This window comes from Plectropomus leopardus, chromosome 5 (assembly GCF_026936395.1).
Source record: "Plectropomus leopardus strain MGB_pleo_1.0 chromosome 5, ASM2693639v1, whole genome shotgun sequence".
NCBI classification, from domain to species: domain Eukaryota; kingdom Metazoa; phylum Chordata; class Actinopteri; order Perciformes; family Serranidae; genus Plectropomus; species Plectropomus leopardus.
This window is the reverse complement of record NC_142180.1, coordinates 4980694-5005051: the sequence shown is the minus strand read 5'-3', so window position 1 is coordinate 5005051 and position 24358 is coordinate 4980694. Positions and strand designations below refer to the sequence as shown.

Sequence of the window (24358 nt, the reverse complement as noted above, 5' to 3'; positions counted from 1 at the left end):
ACCTATGTCTCATTGTTCCTTGTGAATAACACATGATGTGTCGCTGCAGCCCTGCACCAGTTTTATTAACAAAAAAATTGCCTCTATTTGGCAGGGAAAAAAACCTTCACACATCACTGAGACTCATCAGCCATCTGTGAGACAAAGAGTCTCTTTCAGGACTGGGAACATGGAGGAGAGAAAACTGTCATGATGACAGCTGGGAAATGAATGTGAAACAGAACATTTAGGGTACTTTGTTTCTTTTCTTGGATTTCTTGGATTTATAGACATAACCCCAGTAAAAGATGTTTTATCTGTTCACTGAAACTAACTAGATTAGCCTCATACCTCATGCATTCAGTGAACATTGGCAAATCCACGTAGTAGGTGCCGTCCGGTGGCGTATATTAACACCATGGTTCTCACCTGATGCTATCCAGCAGCATATCATGTGGAGGTGAAAGGTGGCCTTTGGCATCTTAATCCAACAGCACCATCAAAGCAAAGGTTGTTTCCCTTGCTTAACAGTGGTAATGGATGCAGTGGGAAGCTGTGAGGGGGGTACCTGATTTGCAACAGTGTTTGGATGATGAGGACAACTCTTGATAAGAAGATATTCAAATGCCTACCCAAAACTGAAACTTGATTTGGAGATTCCTTCGATGAACCTCGGGGTCAGCTAATGGGCCTAACTCCCTTGTTAAACTTAGGACTCTTGTAAGCAGAACTAAATTAAGACAGATTTTATTGCCCGACTGACAGTTTGAGTTAACGAGTTAACTTACGACTCATTTGGGGCAAGCAGCTGTCAACTGAGCTCTTGCAAAGACTCAAGGAGACATCGGGAGATCTCTACATCATAGAAACCGACAATTTATGTCTTTGTTGCACAACCAACATGTGACATACCTGCACATCTCCAGACTGTAAGAGAGGACCACATTAACTGATTTTCGTATTCAAAGTAAAACATACTTCAAAAATATTGTGTGGGGGTCTAGTACCTACAGAACTGGAAATTTGCTTACATGCTGATTTTGAGGCCAAGCTCACAAACACAAGCTGTGCCTGTGTGTGTGTGTGTGTGTGTGTGTGTGTGTGTGGAGGGGTGTAACCTTTTGTAACCCCCTGCCAGCAGCGTGCTACACACTGAAGACTCTTAGTACAGACAGACATTTGATATGCATCTCCTCTATCTGTATCTTAATTATCCTTCCTTTCAGATGCTATATTGTTTTGTAATCATGCAGTTTGTTATTTTTTAATTATAGGTTTTGTTGATAGACGTTTGGTCATATTAAGTACTTTCATACTTTGTTATATCTTGATGCTAGTACTTGTATACATTTACTCAAATATGATCTTTAAGAACCTTTAATTATATCAGAGTGTTTTGACACCATAGTATTACACTTAATTATTTTCACACATATTCGTTATGTTTGTTAAACGTGGTTAACACTGTTTTACTTAGTAAATGATCTGTCAAATAATTATTTGGTTTTCTCATAAGTGTTTGGTATCGATCAGCAGAGGAGAGTGTCATGGTTTCAAATATTGAAGACTTAAAGGCCTGTAGTGAACTTTATCAACACTTTAGGAAGGAAATTAGATCTAAACAGTTAAAACAGTAGAAGTGACAGAAGAGAGGAGTGTATTTTCCCCGTTTTGACGGTCAAGCACCACACCCCTTTTTTATTCACAGGGGTTATAACCCAAGTGAAGTTGAAGGACTTGGGTCTTTTGGCTCTTTTGGCTTTGTGGGTTTTGCTCTTTTGGCTCTTTGGGCTTTTGCCTCTTGCCTGCTTGTGCTGCAGCCCTGAGATGCTGTGAGCTGCTGTTTATCTACCTTGAAAGAGAGAACTTTGGAAACAGCCCCTGCTACACGTGTTCTAAATGACGATTTAGGACCAGAGAACTTTGCACGAGAGAGACTGTGAGACAAAGAGAGACTTCGAATGAGATGAAGCCTGATGACTGTCATCGTGATCTCATCTCAGCCACATGAGGTGTCAGAAGATGATCCAGCTGTTCATGGAGAGAAAGAGATGGATGAATCAAACTCAAGCTGAGTTTGCAACGTTCAATCCGACTGAGGCCGGCCACCGGAACCGCACGAGCGTAACCGAGCTGCCCATCCAGTGTCCTCACAAAGGCCACACTACAACTTTCCAGAGCGATCCGTTTCCCTGGCATTGAGACTTCTGAGGAAGGTGAAACAATCTTTCCTGTGCTTTTATGGGGGTGCTGCTCTTAAATGACAGGGACACATAGGAAGTGTTAGAGCTAAGTTAGGATCTCCCATTAATACAATTATGGCTTATTCTCTGATCAGGACTCTTTATCTTTTCCTTCCATGTTTAATAAGATAGGTTTTTCTCTCTGCTGTTGATCGATGCTTGACATTGACTTTTTCAGTGCACCTGATCAAGTCCAGATGTCACTCTAATTCAGTTCCTCACTGGTCTTCATCCCCTCATTTTAATTGTTGCTTCATTAATGAGTTTGTTGTTCATTTAGTCATTTCATTCACTTTGTGTCTTTGCTGTATTCACTGTTTCATCATTTGTCCATACTTATTCTTAAACTCATTCATTTGAAGTCTTTCTATGAGTTTTGATGTGTAGTGAGTAATTTAATAAACCTTTCATTCATAAAGACACTTGATCTTGTGATGTGTGTGTGTATAATGTCAGGTCCCTGTACACCTGGAAAAAGAACTCTGTAGGAAACTTCAAATTATGAGACTTTATTAATTTATAAGGGAAAATTGACTATCAACCTTTTTATTGTAATGGGTGGTGCTCCGAGGTTTTTTAATTCTAATTTTCAATGTAAACTTATTGTTCCTGATAGCTGAAGTTGAGTCCCATTACTCCACTTCATCTTTATCCAAATTCATGTTTCTGAGCCATAATTTTGCATCATGAGTTATTGTTACGTATTTTGGTATTGATTTATTAATTAATTACTAATTTTAATTTATTACTAATTAATTAATAAATCCCCTGTTTAAACAGCTACAAGTGGCATCCACATGAATGTTCAACACTTTCTCATCCCAAGCATCACATATAGCCTCTTTGCAGGAGACCTTTGCCTCTACATATTACACTCTTGGTATTCTTCTCCTGTGGACATTCAAATGGCGCTACCATGATGCCAACACCATGGTTGTGGGTTTATGCCGCATGTGGTTATGTTTGGTCAACACAAGCACATTACAATCAATGCCGGGATGTCAACAAAAGCACATGTTGGCACGAATGGCTAGCATCAGGCAACAAGGGCATAAATGGTTAAGGCAAAAGGGCACCTGGTGAGGTGTAGAAAAATAATATCGCATTCAGAAGGGAAGTGTGTTCCTTATATTATGTCATTATCAGCAGCATTTTTACCTCATGCTGCCCAGCGGCGTATCTAATGCTGATGCAAACAATTTTGTTCATCTGCATATCATGCGGACATGAAAGGTGGCTTTTGGCATCTACAAATGTACTGAAAAGACACTGCAAATGCACCGGTATTTGATGACTTCAGAATGGGAAAGGGCAAGAATGCTAGGACCGAAAGTTTCCCAGCAGGACATTGCATTATAAGAGGATCAATGATATTTACTTCACCTGCCAGTGGTTTTTATGTTTTGGCCGATTAGTGTACATTCCTTTGGCCCCTGTGTCCCGTCCCTTTGTGTTACAATCTGTCCAAGTAACATAGAAATGCTGCAAAAATAGTTGCATACATTATGACTTTTAAAGATGACTCTATCTCTCTCCTGCTGAGAGGTATCCTTCTCCACATGGATTTGCCACACAGATCTCAACAGGGACCTCAACAGTGACTCGTGTGGCCCTGCAGATGAAGTGCATTGAAAGGGTTTCTGAGTTCAGAAAGTTGTGTGTCTTCATTTTAATAAAACTACATGTAAGACCCTGCAGTCCAGTATCACTGATTTTCATGGCAATCCATTCAATATTTGATGCAATATTACACACTGGACCGAAGAAGTGGAATGACCTTGCTATCCCTAGAGCTCTGCCTCTAGCATCAGACAATTCAGAATGTACGGTATATGCGCACAGACATACACATACACGCACACACACACACACACACACACACACACACACACACATATAAAGTACCCAAGAAGAGGCAAAATAAAGTGCATATTATCTCCCTCAGTCTCTCTCTCGGTGGTCATGAATAATTTCTCTGCAGGGAGAAGAACAGATTTTCCTCCCAGGTAAGAAGCATGTAGGCCAGAGTACTTCAAAGCTCATGTTTTCATAATGTGGTGCCACAAAGAGGAAAGCTGTGTTAGTGGATCAAACACAGAGCAGCTTGATCATGAAGGAATGGGTCATATTCTCATTCAAACATACATACACACAGACACAACAGCAAACAAACAAGTACAGGATAATTATTACAAGTGTATGAACTTTGAATGTTTGCAGTTATATCAATTATGACTTCTCCAAAAAACATGCCTTTTCCTGGTTAAAAAAAAAAAAAAAGTAGGGCTTTTTGAAACACGATTAATCAAATTTTTAAATTTCAAATTGCATTAGTTTGCATTTCAAAACAGTTTTGAAGTCTATATTGATAAGGTCAAGCAATTCTTAGCAGATAGTAATGATAAGGAATCAAACAAAAGCAAAAAACTGCATGGGACTAACATAAAGTGAAAGAAAAAAACAAAACGTGATGACTAGACATCAATCGCACCACAACGCATTAACACTGACAGCATTACAAAAAGTTATTTCTCCCCATTAATGAGGTTTGATATGAAACTGAATTGCAGATCATTAGTAGTAACATTGTTTTTCTTTTTAATTTGTTGTTATTATTTCAACTGAGTTGTAAAAGTTCACAGTCTTTGGTGTTCTGGTTTATTGTTTTTGCTCATATGTTACTATATTTAATTTGTGACATTATTTGATGCCATGCATATACAATGGCCCATTTAAAGACGCCTAAGAATATTGCTGCAGTGATGAGACTTTTATCAGGCAAGAATGGGATTTCTTACATAATTAACTTCATACTACAAAGAATGTGATCTGTCCTAGGCTCTAATGTGCCACCAAAATGTGTGCCACCACTAATGTCTCACCTCATGTTTTTTTTATTATCATCCAACAAGAATTCATTAAAAATGAAAGCTAGGTTACAAACATCATAGAATAAGTAATAAAACTTGAAATGGGCCTCATCAACTTCACCTAAATCACATAAAAAATGTTGTCTTTCCACGGAGACCATTGAACTTGCCTGTTTTACAGCTGGTAATCATGTATCTGAAAGTAACTGTATACACGAGCTATGCCATGTCTTATCTTAACATTTTGATCCGTTTTTGGGGTAGTTAAAGGAGCACTTCACCACCCAAATGGCCATTTGTATATTCATTTGTCACTCTGTGTTACATTGAATTTGTGAAGAAAACAAATTGTTTTCTTGTATGCCTCTGGTGAATGAAGAATCAAAGAACTGAGAAACTTGTTGATGAATTGAAATCAATCAGTTTTAACGACAGCAGAGCTTTATCAAAACATTACAAACTCATACAACTCATGCAATATAATCCACTCATTCATCAGGTCGTATGCCGAGTACTTCCCAAACAGACAACCCTTTCCTATGAAGAACTGAACTAAAAGTGAAACTCATATATGCTCACTTTAAAGCCAGACTCCGCTGACAAACGGACAAAGGTAATTTTGCCTCGCTGAACACAGGAGTTGCTGATCTACTGCTGCATCTTTCTGTTAGTTTGTTTGTGTTTCAGTCTAAGTTAAATGTTTGAAGGGTTAGTCGGGAGTCAGCAAAGTTACACAATAACACAAACAAACTTGCAGATACAGGCAGCAGTTGATCTGAAGCTTCAGTTTTTAGCAAGGCAAAATAACTGTTTTTGGCAATGCAGTAGCGTAGAAAAGTTGACTTTAAATTCAGCTCCCGATTGGAGAGCGCTGTCTGTTGATCTTTTGATATAGGTTTGCTGCTGTTAACCCTTTAAAACTTAAGCAAATTTGCTGGATTTCTTTAAAGAAAACATGGGAGGATGACAATGAAAACCTTACAATTAGAAAAATAATTAAATAAATTAATAAAGGAGAGAAGTAAAGTAAAGATTTAAAAAAGGAAGTGACCTGAAAAAAGTTCTCAAAAAACTTATAATTTAAAGTAATATAATTTAAAATATTTTAATGAATGATTTTCAGTTAATAGTCAATAAATTTAAGCATTTTTAATAGTAAAAGTATGTACAACTATAGTTTTCTAAACAAAAATAATTTTTGTAAATCTACTTTGTCTTGCCACTTTTGGTATATTTCTTGCCACACTGCTTAATGTCTTTTTCTGCCATGTTTTCAAAAGAAACTAAAACAATTTTCTCAGGGTCCAAAGGTTTTGATATCTGTGAAAGGCATGTGAATGCGACACAAGGAAACTGATATAATCCAGATTTGAAGGGTTAAAGGTGGACCCCCATGACTTAAATGAATGAAGATTTGTCTCAGTTTTTGGATTCTTCATTTACCATAGAGGTATGTGAGAAAAACAAAGTTTTTTGACAAATTCAACATAACATAGGGTGAATAATTGATATTATACTGGTCTCATTCAGGGTAGCTCAAGTATTCCTTTGAGGTCATGGTGATTTATTTGGTTTAAGTCAAATGGGTACTCTTAAAATAAAAATAAGATTAAATAAGTAAAAAGAGACATAAAGAAATGATCCACAGAGACAAAACCTTAATAGACAAGAGGCAACAGGTTCCAGGCAGTGAAATGCACCACAATCCCAGGGGAAATTTGGGTTACAGAGACAGTGACACCTCCCACTGAGATATTTCACCACACACGCACGCACACACACACACACACACACACACACACACACACACACACACAGAGTGAGCCCAGGGATGGCATCTGTTTATGTGACAGAGATCCATCTGATTTGACAACAGGCATCTGTGCCCTGCAGACGCCCGTCACCTCCGAAAGCTGCCACCTCCACTTTTATTTACACACACACACACACACACATACTCTCTCTCTCTCTCTCTCTCTCCTCCATCTCCCCCTCATCACTTCCTTTTCCCTTCATTACATGCAGACCTCTCCTCCACCTTCCCCCCACCTCTCTCGTCCTTCATCCTCCCATCATTTCCACTTCCCTGTAATTCAAAGTGAAGCGGCAGATCACAGGAAGAAGCTGTGGGCTAAATTGAGTTGTGACTGTGGAGATGAGTACTGTATAATGTCTCTGAGAGCTGTGGAATATGACACACTGTGTCTCTATCACAGATCTGGCTCTATAGTAAAGCTGGAGGATTCATGTTTGGTTTTTGACTGAAATCAGCTAATTTAAATAAAATTAAATGAATTAATGAATTTGCTTTTGAAGGTGAGGTAACACTTGTGTGTGGTTGTCTGTCCACAGCTAACCTTTCTTACTACTGGACCAATCAGCCTCATATTTTGTGTGCCCATGTACAACTGAATGCCCAAGGACCTCGACTCGTGATCACGGTGAGTTATAATTGCTGAAAAACCTGTTTTATAGACTGTTCTACACTATCATTAACTGTTGACTCGTTGCTCTTTATTGACCCATAGGGTGCTAAAACAACAAGCCTTACCGCCTGTTGCAGGCCACATTTTGGCCTTTATTGTGGCCCATAATCTCACATCCAAAGAAAAATTTGTTCTTAAACTGAACTGAGGACCTGCAGATTAATTCCATGTCCAATATGTTATGATCTACTTAAGTTAGGTATGATACATGATGAATTAGTTCCGAATTAAGTTATTTTTGCTACTATCTTGACTGTAAGAAATGCAGGTGGCACAACTCTTGCAGCAGCAACTGCTGCCAAAATGCATCAAATCACACTGAGAGCATTTAATAAGTTGAGTGTTTTGCCTGAAGACTGCCCCACTCAAAAAAGAACAGTCCTCGTCAAATAGTGGTGCTATTTTCGGCGAAAGATCCCAACGCAAAAAGTTGACTTTCGCATCAGCATGATATGCTTGATATGCTACTGTACAGTGTCGGCTGAGAAAGCAGGCTAACGCGGGGGGCGCGCTACTGACTGGTTTAGTCTTTGTCAGGCCAATCACAAGAACCAGTGTGGCAGAGATTTGCTTGGCAGAAATTTACAAGCTACTGAGTGCACTTTTCTAGTTTAGTCTTTGTCAGGCCAATAAATCAGTCATAGCAACAAACAGTGGTGACACTATTTGCATAGACACACACACACACACAAACAAACACATACACACACACACACACAAACACACACACACACAGACTAATGAATTCATATGATTACTTGTCACACTTTAAATTTTCAGTATGTTCTAGAGACTACTTGCTAAATAATCAAAACGGAAAGTCTTAGATGTAGATACTATCACTCACTACACACACACTGATACACACACACACAGGTTCTCTAATGATGCTGTGGATGTGAATGTCACGATTGGTAACATGACACCAGTAGGGAAATGGGTGTGTGTGTGTGTGTACGTGTGTGTGTGTGTGTGTGTGTGTGTGTGTGTGTGTGTGTGTGTGTGTGTGTGTGTGTGTGTGTGTTGGAGCGAGAGAGAGAGAGAGAATTTTGATTTGGGTATCAGAATATAATTTTGGGTGTGTCTGTTGATCAAAGCTGGAGTGGGTCTGTTGTAGTCGTAGAAAACGTGCAGATAAAATCATATAGTGCGGTGTTGTCTAAATACTCAGTCACTACCAGTCGTTCTTAAAGATTTTTAAAGCATGTTTGATATTTACAGCTGACAACAGTGACTGATGAAATCACTTGTGTGTAGCCCAAGGGAGACACCGCTGTAAATAAACAGCTTTACCTTAAAATAGCTCTGTTTTATGCAGTTCACTAATCCCCAATTCCCTTTGTAGGTGTCACTGTTCAAAGACAAAAAAACAACCTAAGAGCACGACTCAAAAAGCAAATGTACAGTGCAAGGAGTCTTTACTATGCAAAAATACAAGGATACAAATATCCAGGCAGTCAACACATTATTAAGGGGTCAGGCGGAGACTGAATCTGAAAAAATCCAGTCAGGATCAAAGTCTAGAGCAGAATCACAAAACAGATTTTAAACCCTGGAAATCTAAAGCAGGGAGCAATCTGGCAGAGAGATCACAAAAGTGGGCCAGTAAATGCATTAGGAAGTTGATGCAAGTATGAGGAACATGTGAGGGAGGATTAGTAGGTGGAGTGAACCTACTAACGAGAGGACAACCGTACCAGAATTGTGTAAATGTTACACGTTACACAAGGTACTGGAATGACAGCAGTTACAAAACGATGTACAAAACAACCTAAATAAATAAATAAATGAATGATTAATAATCAAAGTGAAATTCAAAACCATGACAGCTGTCTGTACAGTCCACACTGCCCACACCTCTTAATCCAGGACCTCCATCCTGCTCTCATTTCCAGGCTGTCAAGTACTGCTGCTTTGTCACACCCCTCAAAGTGTGATATTAACGCCAGAGGCACCCTTTAGCAACTGCATGAGACACACTAGACTTTCAGCTAACTCCAGTGTAAACCCACCCATGGCAATACTTGCACTGAGAACAAATAACAATAAATAACTGAGACAAAACCAGACTATAGACCAGGAGACTACAGTTTGTGTCCTGTGAAAAACCAGTGGTCTTTATTGTTTTAAAGCCCCTGCAAACCCAAATCACCAAAAACCGTCTTAATATGTAATTTAGGGTTTTAGATGCATCACAAAAAGCATAAAAATAATCAGACAGTAGTCTCAATCCAAATGTGAAATAATGTAATTTTAGTTTTTCAGTTTCCTGAAGCTAGGTGTATTTGGGTGTGGTTATCCCCATACCATGTCACATGATATGGATAAAGCCAATCAAACATTCAAAGTTAGTAAGTTGTCAGTTGATTCTAATTCTGCATGACAAACCGAAATATCTAAGCACTCCTTTTGTGTTTGTAAAAGTTAGATTGGATTTAGGAACATCAGCCAGAGTCAGAGGACTGGAACAGATAGAGCTGTACCACAACGCAGTCGTCGTGGAGACGAGAGACAGTTGACAGAGGTGGGATCCAAGGAGGTGTCAATCAAAATGTGATCTGCCACGCCCACACAGTCTGGAGAAATGCTGTTATCCACAAAATGAGCTGTTTTGAACTTGGTTTTCTAATAGATGGGAACATTTATTTTTAGAACATAGATTTTTGTAGATACCCAATGAGACACTCAATGTGGATGTAATATGTGCATTCTTACTATCTCAAGCCATGTTCTTTGAGGGTTTAACATAATATTGCACAGTTTTGATATGGTTCCCATTACGTTATCAAATATTGCGTCTTTTGCAGTGATTTCAGCGCATGATTCCGTCACCAAAAGCCTCCTTTTGTTGCTGCTTTTGTTGCCCAAAAAAAAATCACGTTTCATGTAGACTCAGCATGTGCTTGTGCTGACATCAAGGTAAGCGACATGCTAGAACGTCAAAAGCAGACATAGAAGGATACCTAGAGTCTAATATGTAGATGTGGAAGTCCACTACAATGTGGCAATATGTGCTGACTTGGGATAAGAATGTGTTGGGTTGTTGTGCACTGACGTCATATCATGTTAAGTAAAAAACCTCCTTCTTTGACCCCAAATCTACTGTGACTGTTTCACACCATTAACCATGTGTTACAATGTGTTTCAGCTTTGCGTCACATTGATAGCTTACCTTCTTTGTCGCTATGAAACACTGAGGTGCATGACAAAGTGTTGGTATTTGATGACCTGGAAATAACATCTGGTGGGATTTCTCCCAATTTATGAGCTTTTTTTCTCTTTTCATTTTTGGCCTTTTCAGCCCAAATGTCACTGCATATAAACAGTGCAAGCTGTTGGCTGTTACTCTCACGGGATTTGTGGGGTCCTCTACCACCAGAATGTGTGGTTTGTCCAGTTGTGGTATCTTTCAGCTGGTCTTCAGGTTTGTCCCAAATTATGTACAACATGGTTAAATTGGTAATAATGCACAAATCATGACTGTGATCAGTTCTGAAATATTTGTGCCCATCCCATTTTTATTTTCGAATAGGCTGGCTCTCATGACTTGCTTAACAGGCGTGCTGATCAAAATCTCTGCAGAAGCACAAGGGAGGGGGATTGAAAAACTCTGTATATACACACACACACACACACACACACAAAAACAGTTCGATCTCAACAAACATGTTAATGCGACAGCTTAACCTCTCTTTTGTCAGTGTGTCTGATAGGCAGTCCGCTGCTGAGAGATGGAGCTTTTTGTCTCATATAAAAGCAAATAAAGCCGGCGTTTGATCTCTCTCCAAGTAGGAGATTTGCTTTTTGGAAACATATTGTATTAACACCTACAATCTCAGCTTAATATGGCATTTGTCGCCAGCTTACTGCCTCTTTTTTCCATGGGAATTATAAAAAGACAAGGAAAACGCAGAAATTTCAAAGGAAGATTTTCTCTCTAAAGCGACTGCGGATTCAGTCTCTTGTCGATTTTGCACCTTGCAGGAGATTTTAGAGCTTTACAAGCTTTACGTTTTGTTACCGACTTAATATATACAAACTGATTGAGTTTCATCTCTAACTGCCCAACCCACACACACATACACGCAAACACACACACACGACACACCACTTAAATATATGATCTTTCTTTGGGCGACATTCGATTTTTCAGCCTGTTCGATTTTTCTACCTCCTCTCCTGTTCTCTCCTTCTTCCTCCTGCCTCCTCCTCCTCTCCTGAGGGGTATCTTAACAGATAAACAAGCTTTGTGGCTGTTCGTTCACGTCTGGGCAACAAAAATCAATTCTACTGCCGATCAGTGTGTGGCTCCCTGCCCTCCAGGGACCGCTGTCTAATCCTTAAGGTGAGCCATGACAATGGCCCTCACAGTTAATCCTAAATACTTACTGCTTATTTTTGTTATAATGAGGCGCCGTGTAAAGAAAAGAAGAGCAAAAGTCTGTAAATGTAAACACTAAGAAGGATGTTCACGATCCAGAATGTGATCTTTGATCCCAATGACGGTAGTAATGATGCTATCAATACTTTATGCTTTCTAACCTACTATGACATGCACAGACGCCATTGACAACCAACATGCTGAGGTTTAGTCCGTCATTTCTTTCAAACTGCAACAACGTGTGACTCTTTGATCTCCTAATCTCAACACATTCACATAATGTTCGAAAAAGTCAAATTTGTGTTAGTCCGACTAAAACTAGACTTTTAAATATATGTAAACATAAGTCTGACTGTATTTGTAATAAGATCAATTTTTCAAAGTGCGACTAAAACGCTTTAGTAATAATGTGGGTGAACTGAAAAGATATCCATGTTTGCACCGTTTGACATGCAACTCATTTGCTGTCATGCTAACTTGTTACATATGTGACGTAACAGGTCAACCAGAAGAAGGTCCAACAGTAACTGGCTGAAAGGAGGCATATCACCACCTGCCGTGGTGGAGTTGGACACATGTCTGCCAATTAATTGATTCTTCCCCGGTGCTTGTATACTGGGACAAGGACAGTAGTCTAACTGAATGACTTAATCGAGCTTTAACCCTTTAAGCTTGATTTCTTTCAAAAACATGGGAAGGAGGCACTGAGCAACTAAAGACGAAATTACTCAAAAATTAGCAAGAAATTACTAAAAAGTTAAAGAAAGTTACTTGAAAATTAGTAAAAGAAAAAGTAAGTAAAAAACAAACAAGGCAATCAAGACTTAGAAAAAGGGCTTAAAATTATAATAATTCTATGAGATCATTTAAAGTACGTAATTCTGACAATTATAAATTTTTTTTTTTCCCAAGCTTTGTACCATTGACATTTTCCCTGGGCTTTTAGAAAATAATTTTGTAAATCTACTAATTTCTTTCAATTTGTAGAACATTTCTAACCAAGTTGCCCATTGCCCTTTAATCCTTGGTATCTTTTTTTGGCTTTTCATTCCTTTAATATAGCGCAGTTACAGAATGACAGGAAAGGGGGAGAGAGATAATGGGGATGACATGCAGCAAACGGCCACAACCCAGAATCGAACCTGGGCCACAGCAAAGGACTAAGCCTACATGGGACAGACGCTCTACTCACTAAGCTAGAGGCCGCCCCTAATCCTTGTTCTTAAAAGAAATCAAGCCAATGTGCTTAAGGGCTGAAATATTTACACACTTGTGAAAGGCATCTGAAAGCAAGAAAAGTGATGTTGCCTCAGGTTTCAAAGGATTAACTGTCGTTCGACTTAACTGTGCATGTAAACCATCTCAAAAGACAAAAAGTACTTGTTGTATGATCCCAATAAATCCAAAGTCAACCAAATGTAAGCCAGTTTTAGCAGAGATTTCTCTTTACCTGAAAAAAATCAAATCTTTTCTTTCTGAGCCTGTAAAAGTGGTATATATTTAAACTTGTGATTTGCATTGTTTAATCAAATCTATGGGAGGAAATTCCACATTTTCCCAACACTCCTGAAGGGGCTGGGATTGAGTCAGAATAAATAAGCGAACATTGGGAAAAGATTACATCAACCAGGCGGAATGAGAGAGAAGAGAGACAGTGAAGCGGTAGAAAAAGCAGGTGTGCGTATTGATTGTGTTCAGTAAGAAGCATGATTGTGAGAGCTGACAGAGGAGGAGGAGGAGAAGTGAAGGGCATCTTCTCCACCATAAGGCCCAATTTGTCTCCCATTCACCTGGAACTATGATACCATCAAGCAGCTTCCTCACTGCTGATTACAGGCAAACGATCCACACGAGGAGTTCCACTTCTGACCATCTGCAAACAAAACACACAGCACAACACAGCTGCACAAACCCTTCAAAGCAACATCATATACATTGGGATTTTTGTATTATTATAATTATTATTATCATTTATTTTTTTAACTTGTGATCATCTGGACAGTTTGTTTAACTTTACTTCCGTAATTGAACATTAATTATGTTATATGAACGTTAAGGATGTGACTTCATTGGTGCTGCACTAATTCGCAGGATATCTGATGTTCATGCATTTTGGCATATAACCTATACTATGAAAATGCACTGTATAATAAAAAGCCCACACGGTGAAACTGAATCCATTAATTTTTTATAACCACTTAATTAATATGTATTAAATGACCCTTATGTTTGTTTTGGGGAACTCTGGCAACCATACCAAACACCTAAGGGGTAAATAAAGGATTAATTAGTGGTGACCCACTTAATCCCGCAACAAATTAAACTGGTAATTAAAGCCATGTAACATATCTCTTTAAATCTACTTAATTTGTTGATTAAGCACTTTTCAAATTAAAATATTTTCAAGGGGTTAAAATTTCACCTTTGAAATTAGTAGAAAATTGCAGTGGTGCAGCTACCTTCACATTGTGATGCCACTTTCAGTGAATGATGTCCTTTGTACCTACCATACCTGCTGCTGCGTATTAACATGAAGACAAAAAAAACCCTAACTTTCCCTTTGCACCATCAGCTTGATTTGAACAAACAAACCGTCAGGTCTCCGTAGAGAAACCAACAACCATGGATTGGTATTTTATTGAAGCTCTAGAAGGCAAACACAGCTCCACACACCACAGATAATCCCTCATCACCACATATCTCTCCTCCCTCTGCCATCCCTCCACTCACTTTAATGTTTTTAGCTTAGCTTCAGGACTCCATGCACAAAATCAATATGGTGAGTTGAACAGACCTGTGACCACACGTGTACACACAACACACATACATACACACACACACACACACACACACACACACACACACACACACACACACACACACACACAAAATCATTCTGAGACAAATTGTAGCCAGACAACACAGAGTGAAGTGTGTAGCCGCTGAATGGAGATAAGCACACTTTGAATTGCTATCTGGCTTCTGGAGAGAGAGGACATGAAAAAAACTGTTTAATGGCAGTGTTTGCTCTCTTCAACACATACACACACACACACACACACACACACACACACACACACACATTGATATACAGCATGTTCTGTGTACTTAATTATGTGTCCTTAACGCTGATAAAAGTGTCTGTGAGGAACCCAGGAGATGCAGGCCCAGCATCCATCACTGACATTATCGCCCTGGACTTCCTGGAATTGTTTGATTGGAGGTCTCCAGGCAACACTGTGGCTAATGTCAATTGATGTCAAGAGACAGCAGAAACTAATGCTGACCGCACACAAACATCACACACGGATGTGCTTCAGGACTGCCAGCCCCAGCAATATGTTTCCGACCTATTTTTGCACCTGTCCAGTTTCCCTCTCTGATGTAACAGACAGAAACTGCCTGCTTCATCTCTTTCACTGGTTCTGTGTCGTTTTGTCTTGACCAGGTCCACATTGCAAAGGGTTTACAACTGAAGTGAAACAAATTAGAAATCCACAATGCAAAGGAAAGCCCAATAAATGATAATTTGTATATCAATTACTCACCCTGCGTTACATTGAATTTGTAGGGCTGATTTCAACCAAAGAAAATCTTAGTCAAATGAAGTTCTAAATCCACTGGTTGATGGGGACAAAAAATGTGTACATGCTGGACAAGCTGAGGTTCTATCTTCTAGCTTCCTTAAAGAAATTCAACAAAATATGTAGACCATTTCTTTTTTTTATAGACACTCTAGACATGATGGCCGAAAAGGAAGATATTATTATTGCTATTTCATTTTTTACCTTGATAGTCATTATAACCTATCTGTTTAGCTTTTTTTGTTTGTTTGTTTTTTGTGTATTTTTTTCATTCCTTCTTTTATCTTAATCTTTTATCTAGTCCTGTTTTCTTTTCTTTCTTTCTTTTTTCTTTTTTGTGTCAACCTGACGCCGCTTTGTGGCGTGTCATGCAGATGAGACAGGTTCCATCCGGCCACGTTCTCAAGTGACACCCCCCATCCGTGTATCATGCCCCAGCAGTAGGTGCTGTCCCACAGCATATAATAACAACACAACTGGTTCTGTCCATATTCTCAGCTGATGCCATCCAGGGGCATATCATCCGGATGCGAATTCTGTGTCTGGATCAGACACCAAAAGCACTGTCAAAGCGGCTGTATTTGTTGAACAAGCTGGCTGACCAGAACTGATGAGAAAAATCTAACCTGCTGGACACTACAGAAGTTAACTCTGGAAATGACGATGTCATATACAACATAACTTTATAACATCTGCTGCCGTAAATAGATTTCTTGAGCTGAACTGTTGATTAGGAGCACTTTTGGAATAAATATATACGGTAATTTACAGCACATCTGGGACAGAGGTGCCGCAGTAGCACGTCGCCTTGAAAGTTAAACTTATTCTGCTGGGGCTAAAACTTTGCTTTCTACTACAAACATCTGCAAACACCTGTTCTCATCCATCAATGTGATCTAATCAGCCGTGAACGGATCTACAGATCAATTATCCACACTACTGCGAGTGACAAACTGCTGCTGCTGAGGAAAAGAAGTAATGGAGAGCTCCACCTGCTGTGCTGCATTCACAGACCACAAAAACGCTGCATTTTTAAGTGATGACACAGAATGATTCAAAGGGACACAGGCATTTCAAAGAAGCCTTCCCACAACGTAAAATTAATCCATAGTGATAAATCGTACACTAAATGTCTGTGATTATTTATGCATTTTTCAACTAAAAGATTTGAGTTGGGGGCGTCCGGTGGCTCAGTGGACAAAGCAGGCGCCCCATGAATGAAGGAAGTGTCCAGCTCTTTGCTGCATGTCATCCCCTCTCTCTCCCCCTTTCACGCTTTTGATCTGTTCTGTCTAATAAAGGCAAAATGCCCAAAAAAATCTTTAAAAAAAAGTGAGTTGAAAAATGTTCTACTTTGGTTAAAATGCTGGACGACCAAACAAACCAACCGTCACATGGGACAAATCTACGTGCTGAACAACAACAACAACTGCCATCTTCAGCTAGAAAAAGAAACGCTTTAAGTGGACGCAGCCTTATTAAACTCACACCACTGACTGTCCTCAGTGAATAGAGCTGCAGTAACCAATACCTTTAAAAGTATTGACCTTAATAAGGATTTATGAGAATACTTTTTTCATCAAGAGAGCACAATTGGTCATTTGTCTAACCAAATTACAATTTATCTTCCCCTGAGATGACACTATACAGTACCTTAAAAACATGGAGGTTTTTGAAGGTTGTGTGATTACAGCTGGAGGGCAAATGGACAAAGAGATTGACTTTGGAGCAAAACATAATTTAGGCTGAGAGAGACATTTCACAGCAAAGGGCCAAATTCTGCAGGATGGATGAAGATGAAAGAAGGATGAAGTCAGATAAAGGTTTCACACACTCATTTCTTTCCTCCAACACTCTTAATACACCCCCATACACACACATATACACACACACAAAGACACATTTGTGATGTTGCTTGTAATGTTGTCCATTTGTCTCAGTGACCGGTCCTGTCACTGTGTCATCAGAGGCCTATCCCAGCATGCTCTGCTTTAGTCTCTGCTCGGCTTAATGTGTTCAGACGTGTGTGTGTGTGTGTGTGTGTGTGTGTGTGTGTGTGTGTGTGTGTGTGTGTGTGTGTGTGTATGTGTGTTAGGAGAGGACTATGATGAAATACAGCTCACTGGTCATTGCCTCAACAACACTCTTGGCCTCATCATCTTAGGGGTGTGTGTGTGTGTGTGTGTGTGTGTGTGATGGTTATTGCATGAGGACAGCAGGGATGAGGGACTGGGGATGTAATCAGCTGTCAGTGTGATGCAGGACAGGGCTCCTTCCCCTCTCCTCTCACAGTAACACACACCTTAACATCTTTACAGCATACATGTAGACATAAAGGAACACAACATCATGCAGGTGGGAACATGTTTTCACTGAGGGATGATACACAAAATAAATGTGCGTGTGCATGTCCATCTACGTGTACGTATAAAGGAAAACAGACTGCCAGCTGAAGGTTACTGTTCAACACCAACAAACAATAAAACTGGTTGCTTTTCACTAAGACATCGGCAGCATTTCCAACAGGGGATTGTACCACCAGAAGCGGATATTTACGTTGAAACATAATCTTTTCCTAACCATAACCAAGTTGTTTTTGGGTCTAAACCATAGCACTGTTGAAACATAATGTTTTTTTCAAAAACATACAATTTCAAAATTTATTCTAGCTGCTGGGTTGAAGAGCTACAGGAAAAAGTGCTCAAATATACTTACATCGGTGGTTCCATGAGTCCAAAGAACGTGCGCTCTCTCACCTCAGACTCAGTTTTTCAGCATCTGCAACACAAATATCAGCTTATTCAGATCAAGAGAACTCTTTTGGCAAAGGCCAGAATTTATTTCTATGTATGTCCCAAACTGCAGCTTGAATGCTAACCTTCTGACCTCTACTCTTGCAGTACAATCATATCAACATTCTGTTTCTATCAGTACATTGGTACATTTCAAGAAATGTACTGTGTATATTCATGGACCCCAGAGCATGTTCCTTTTTGACTTTTTGTTTGGTACCGTCCTCAGGTCATACTGTACATATTTTCTTGTTGACAAATACCTTCTCTATGTTCTCTATGAGTCTGAAATATAATGTAGACTTCATTTTGTGCATGTGCTCCGTGCACAAGGTTTCTCAGTCAATCTTTAATGATTTGAGATTATTTTTATATAGTGAGGTTCTGGTTCACTGCTTCCCCAGAGGGCAAGGTCAGTATTAATTATCGCCAACTTAATGATTCAGAGTTTTCTAACAGGCCTTTGACCTTCAGTCTGCCGGCAAAATCTACACTGTCACATGATGTTTCGCTTCGTCCATTAATGCTTGATTGGGGCCACAGAAAAGGCCTTGGCAGAGGGCTGACAGCACTGTCACACTCTTTAAATCACAGCCGAGCGACTTGTCTCTCAGAGAAAGTCCAAGATTTATCTCAAGATATGTAAGAGAACAAGATTAATACAATGATGACATTATTTGGTTCCTGACATCCTATTCCTGTTATAAATTTTAAAAATCTCATATGTTAACATTTTTATCCGCTGCTTTCTGTGTATCCTCAGGGACAGAAGCTGCCATCTAATCCCTGTAATGGAAAATCTTTACAGGCATCCAGGAGGTGTGATCACACACAGCCTCAAGAAAAAGCCCAATGAAACTACAGAGCCTGATATTAAGTCTCACAGTGAGATCACACATCAGGAACAACTCAATGAATCCACAGAGGCTGCACACACACACAATGTAACAGTAGTCAGCTGTAAAAACCAAGCTGGGATTGGATTAGATCAGTGACACTCAACTTACGGCCCGCAGGCCAAATCTTGGCCCCAATAGGGTGCTGGGAAGCCCCCCAACCATTTTCTAATTCACAATAAAAATAAAGTGACTCACACTGGAAATTGTTGTAATTGGGAATTGTACTTTTAGTATATACAAGGAGTGCATAAAACAGCATCAAAATAGAGCTTGTGTGCCAGCGAAGGATACCCCGCACCACCCGACGGAGGTCCAAGCTAAGCCCCTAATGTCCTAAATCCTAGAAATGTCATTAAATCCCAGAAACGTCAAAAAATCCAAGAATGTCATTCAATCCCAGAAATGTCCAAAATCCAAGAAAATGTCCTAAAATATGAGAAACGTCTTAAAATCCTAGATATATCCTTAAATCGTAGAAATGTCCTAAAATCTGAAAAATGTTCAAAAATTCTTGAAAATATTCTAAAAACATCCTAAAATCCTAGAAATGTCCTAAAATCTGAGAAATGTCCTAAAATACTTGAAACATTCTAAAATCCTGAAAGGTCTAAAAATCTGACAAATATCCTCAAGTTCAAACTAAACTACCTAAATTCCGAAAAATTGTCCCAAAATCCGAGAAATGTCCTAATTTCTGAGAAACATCCTTAAATCCAAGAAATATCCTAAAATACTAGAAATGTCCCAAAATCCTAGAACTGTCATACAATTCTAGAAATACCTTAAAATACTAGAAATATCCTACCCTAAAGACCTCCAAAACTCTGAGAAATGTCCTAAAATTCGAAAAAAATTTGTCCAAAAATCCTAGAAACGTCTTTACGATCTCACGAAACGTCCTACAATCCTAGAAACGTGTTTGGGGCTGCCGAGACTGGCCTCCTTTCATTTTGCAAAAGTGTCCCCCAAGCAAATCAAGTTAAGTATCCCTGGATTAGATGTAATACAATTTCATTTCTGCCCACACTGACCACACAGTGAAATTGATTAAAAGAGATTCACAGTGAAATTGTTTTTGTACTTTTAGCATACATAGGGTGCCAGATTGCATAGAACAGCAGCAACATAGAGCTTGTTTATTTAAAAAAAAAAAAAAACTGCCAATGGAGGATCCCCCACACCCCCCCACAGAGGTCCTAGCTAAGGCCCTAATGTCCCAAAATCATAGAAACATAAAAAAAATCTTAGACATGTCCTTAAACCTAAAAATGTCAGAAAATCCTATAAATGTGCAAAAATTCCAGAAATGTCATAAAATTATAGAAATGTCCTCAAATCCTATACACTTCATAATATCCTAGAATTATCATAAAATCCTATAAACATCCAAAAAATACTAGAAAATCCTTGAAATAACAGAAATGTCCTAAAATCCGAGAAATATCCCGAATTCACAGAAATGTATGTAAATCCTAGAAACTTCCTAATTCCAAGAAATGTCCTAAAATCCAAGAAATGTCCTAAACTACTAAAAACGTCCCTAAATGTTAAGAATGTCCAAAAATCTGAGAAACGTCCTGAATCTGGGAAAAAAAGATTTCTGCCCGCACTGTGAAATGATATCTAATCGAGATTACTGCTAAGGGGCAACCCAAGGGTGGACAAAACACACACACCTCGTTAACACACACACTTCCCCTTACCCGCAAGGTAGGAGAAAACTGACGCATGACAGAAAGAGCTACCTTCCATCTGATAAAACATTTTTCTCACACTCACACATTTCCATCAAAGCTTTCAGTGTCACACAAGAGCTCCCATAACGTGCATGTGAATCCTATCATCAGCTCTACAATAATACACAGCATGTCTCCATTTGTGCCCTTGGACCATTACACACTGTGCGGGATTCAGTATGGACACAGCTCACACACATGCGTACACACACAAGGAGCTTGATAATAGGCCTATGAATCACGCTGAATCCTATCAGCAGCCGAACAAAGCCAGGTCTCAATTTGCAACCTCTGGACCGTTCCATTCGACGAGGATTCTGTAAAAGATGCAGAGGGTCAGCTCTTCATCAGCTCCACGCCCCGCAGACACGACGCCCTCAGCTCATTCCCCACGGCCCTATTCACGACTTAATGGCAAATTCAAAGGGGATTCGCCGCCACAGGTTCAGAGCAAGCCGTGGCCTTGAATATGGAGCAATCTGACTGTCTGCACTGCATCCTGCACAACCTAATGCTCCACACGTAATGGGCACCTAAGTGTCTGAATGAGAAGTCTCTGAATGTGTGTGTCAGTGTTTGATGTGTGTGACCCTGCTGTGTAGTACCCTTTTAGACTACTACTATACATTACTACTGTAAAGAACTCATTCATATATTTATTATGACTCATATTCAACTGACAATACTGTTTTCAAAAGCATACTGCATATAGCTTAATTTAAGTACTGAAAATAAATCGAAAGGTCAAGTAAGGACAGAGTGAGAGGATCACTGAAGGATAAGGCTGGTGTTTTTCTATGTTTTCAGTAAATCCCATGAACCAACCATGTGTTAGTGCTTTTCTCAATAAATTATTACTTCCCTACCATCTGTGGCTCTCAGTTCCAAGCTCGTAGGTTCCTCCCAGCCTGTTTTCATTCCGAAGGTGTCAAATACTGTCACTTTCGCAGTGCTTTCAGCATATCATTATATATGCAGCTGAATGGCGTCAGCTGAGACTGCGGCCAGACAGAACCTTTGGTGGTGTTATGATACGCCAGTGGACGCTCGGACGGAACCTGTCATGTCAGGATGATAAGTGGAAAGGTGGTGTCAGTTGACAATGAAGCCGGCCAGAACTCGTCACATCCACATGATATGCCACTGGACATGTCCGGTTGAAATGCTCCCGATAATGACATAAGGAGCACATTTGAATATGATGTTTTTATTCTACACATTACCATGTGCCTCGTTCCCATAATCCTAACCATCCGTGACAGCATGTGCGTTTGTTGTTGTCCTGGTGTTTATTACCATGTAGTTTTGTTGCCTAAACATAACCATGTGCAGCATAATTCCACCATGTGCTGTTGCTAACACCATGGTAGGGGCATTCCAAAACGTAAATAGCAGACAGAAGGATACATAGAGCCTAATATGTAGACGCTTAAATCAACTGCAAAGCGGCAATATGTCACGACTTGTGATGCGAACACGCTGTCACAGAACAATGGCCAAGCATCAGGGAGACGAAAACACAGATTATGTCAAAAAGTATAATATTAAGTTTGTTTGATTAGAAAAAACCAAAACAAAACAAACAAAAAAGTAATATAGAGCTCCTAAAATATCAGGAAAACATGTCTCTGTTGCAAAATTCACAGAAAAATATCTGTTCAAACTTCATCCAATTTCACTGTTGTTGTTATGGTTTGAAAATAATATGAAATATCAATAAAATATGTCACTTAGTCAGGGGTCTTTTGTTTACTCAAAGAAAGAAAAGGGGTCCCTTAAGGAAAAAGGTAGGAATCTCAGCACTTCAGCATCAAATCTGTATGTTGCATAGTAGGCTTGGGCGGTACCATGGTATTACAGTATACCAGGGTATTCAAAATCCTTAAGGTATGTAATACCTCCATACAGGCACTCCTCTTTCTGTTAAATTCATTCTATGTATGTGCAGAGCATGCACCACCAGAGCTCAGTCTCCAGTCTCGACTGGTAGAACAGGCAGCTGAGCTGAAAGACACTACGACACCTAGTGGTTACAGGACTGTAAACAGCCGGCTGTCAGCAAAGGCAGAGAGAGACCATCTAACATCTAACTTCATGAATTAAGGATTGATTTTGACCAAACTGGTGCTGGTGATTGTGAGAACAGTGGACTTACTAACTAGATAACCAGATTAGCCCTGCAAAATTAAACTGTCTGATACCCTATGTCCCCTGTGAAATTACAGGAGGGTATGAAGGTATGAAATATTACATACATTGCCCAAGCCTAATGTGCAGGTGATAAATGTTTCGCACACATGCACAATTTCTCCCTGTTTGGGTAACAGAGTAAATAGGTTTTAAGAGGAGGAACCACTGAGTGTATAGCACAGCAAAAATATAACTGTGTTTACAGTATATAACCAATGGCAGACAAAGAGTAGAATACTCACTGTCTGTATCTCTATTGCAGAACAAATATATAATCTTCCTACACATACACACTTTTTTTTCCCCTATTCCTACAATTTTACCTCTGGTTTTACAAAAATTGCAAGCCGAGACAATGTAACAATAATTCAGGGACTGCATTATCACAAATAATGGACAGTCTGAGGGGGCAATTGTTAGTGTGTCTGTGTGTCCACGTCTCAATCGCATATTGGGGTAGGAGAAGATGAGGCCAGTGTGAAGTCAAATCAATCTAGCATCAACTCACTGTCATTTGTCACTGTCTGTCCCCAGCTGTCGATCATCACAGCTGTACATGACTGACAGGAGCGGAGTAGAGGGTTCAAAGTAACCCTAGAACATGAGCCCAACTAGGGGCCAACGTGTGTGGACAGCAGGTCAGCTGACATGTGAAAACACTCTGCTGAAAAAAAGCCACACACACACATGCTGGGAAATAATGTAGAAACACACACAGGGGATGCTGGGTGTAAAATTGCCCCTTGAGTTCCTCAGTCTTTGCTGTGTGATAGATGGTGTGAAGCTCCACACAGGCGTGCCACAGAAAGATGTGTGCAATCCTGGAGCACACACCCACAAGATGAACTACATGTATCATCATAACACACACACACAGACACACACACTGTACACTCTAGTCTATGGGTCAGAAATCTGATTTGAGAAGGATGAAGGCTCATTAGACAGCACATCACACACACATATGTACAAACACACTGTCTGGATCCAAGATCATCACTCAACACCTGTTTTTTTCTTTCTTTCTTTTCTTTCTACTGTCCTCACATGGCTTTCTACTGTACTCATAAAGTCTCTAATATGTCATTGGGATTTCCTACATCCCACTGTGGTTTTCTACTGTCCTCACAACATTTTACATTGTCTTATTGTAAGTTTCTACTCTCTGCATGACTTTCTGCTGTCCTTTCAAGGTTTG

General features: G+C 39.6%; 1 long non-coding RNA gene across 1 annotated transcript in view; it reads right to left on the bottom strand.

Moving 5' to 3' along the window:
• Positions 1 to 13581: 13581 nt before the first annotated feature.
• The window catches only part of LOC148189502 (uncharacterized), a 115503-nt gene continuing 104726 nt past the window's right edge, over positions 13582 to 24358 (bottom strand). Inside the window, exons 3-4 of the long non-coding RNA XR_015776512.1 lie at positions 18259 to 18321; positions 13582 to 13832 (exon numbers count right to left, since the gene is read on the bottom strand). This is a non-coding gene — a long non-coding RNA (uncharacterized LOC148189502). The remainder of the gene's footprint in view (positions 13833 to 18258; positions 18322 to 24358) is intronic.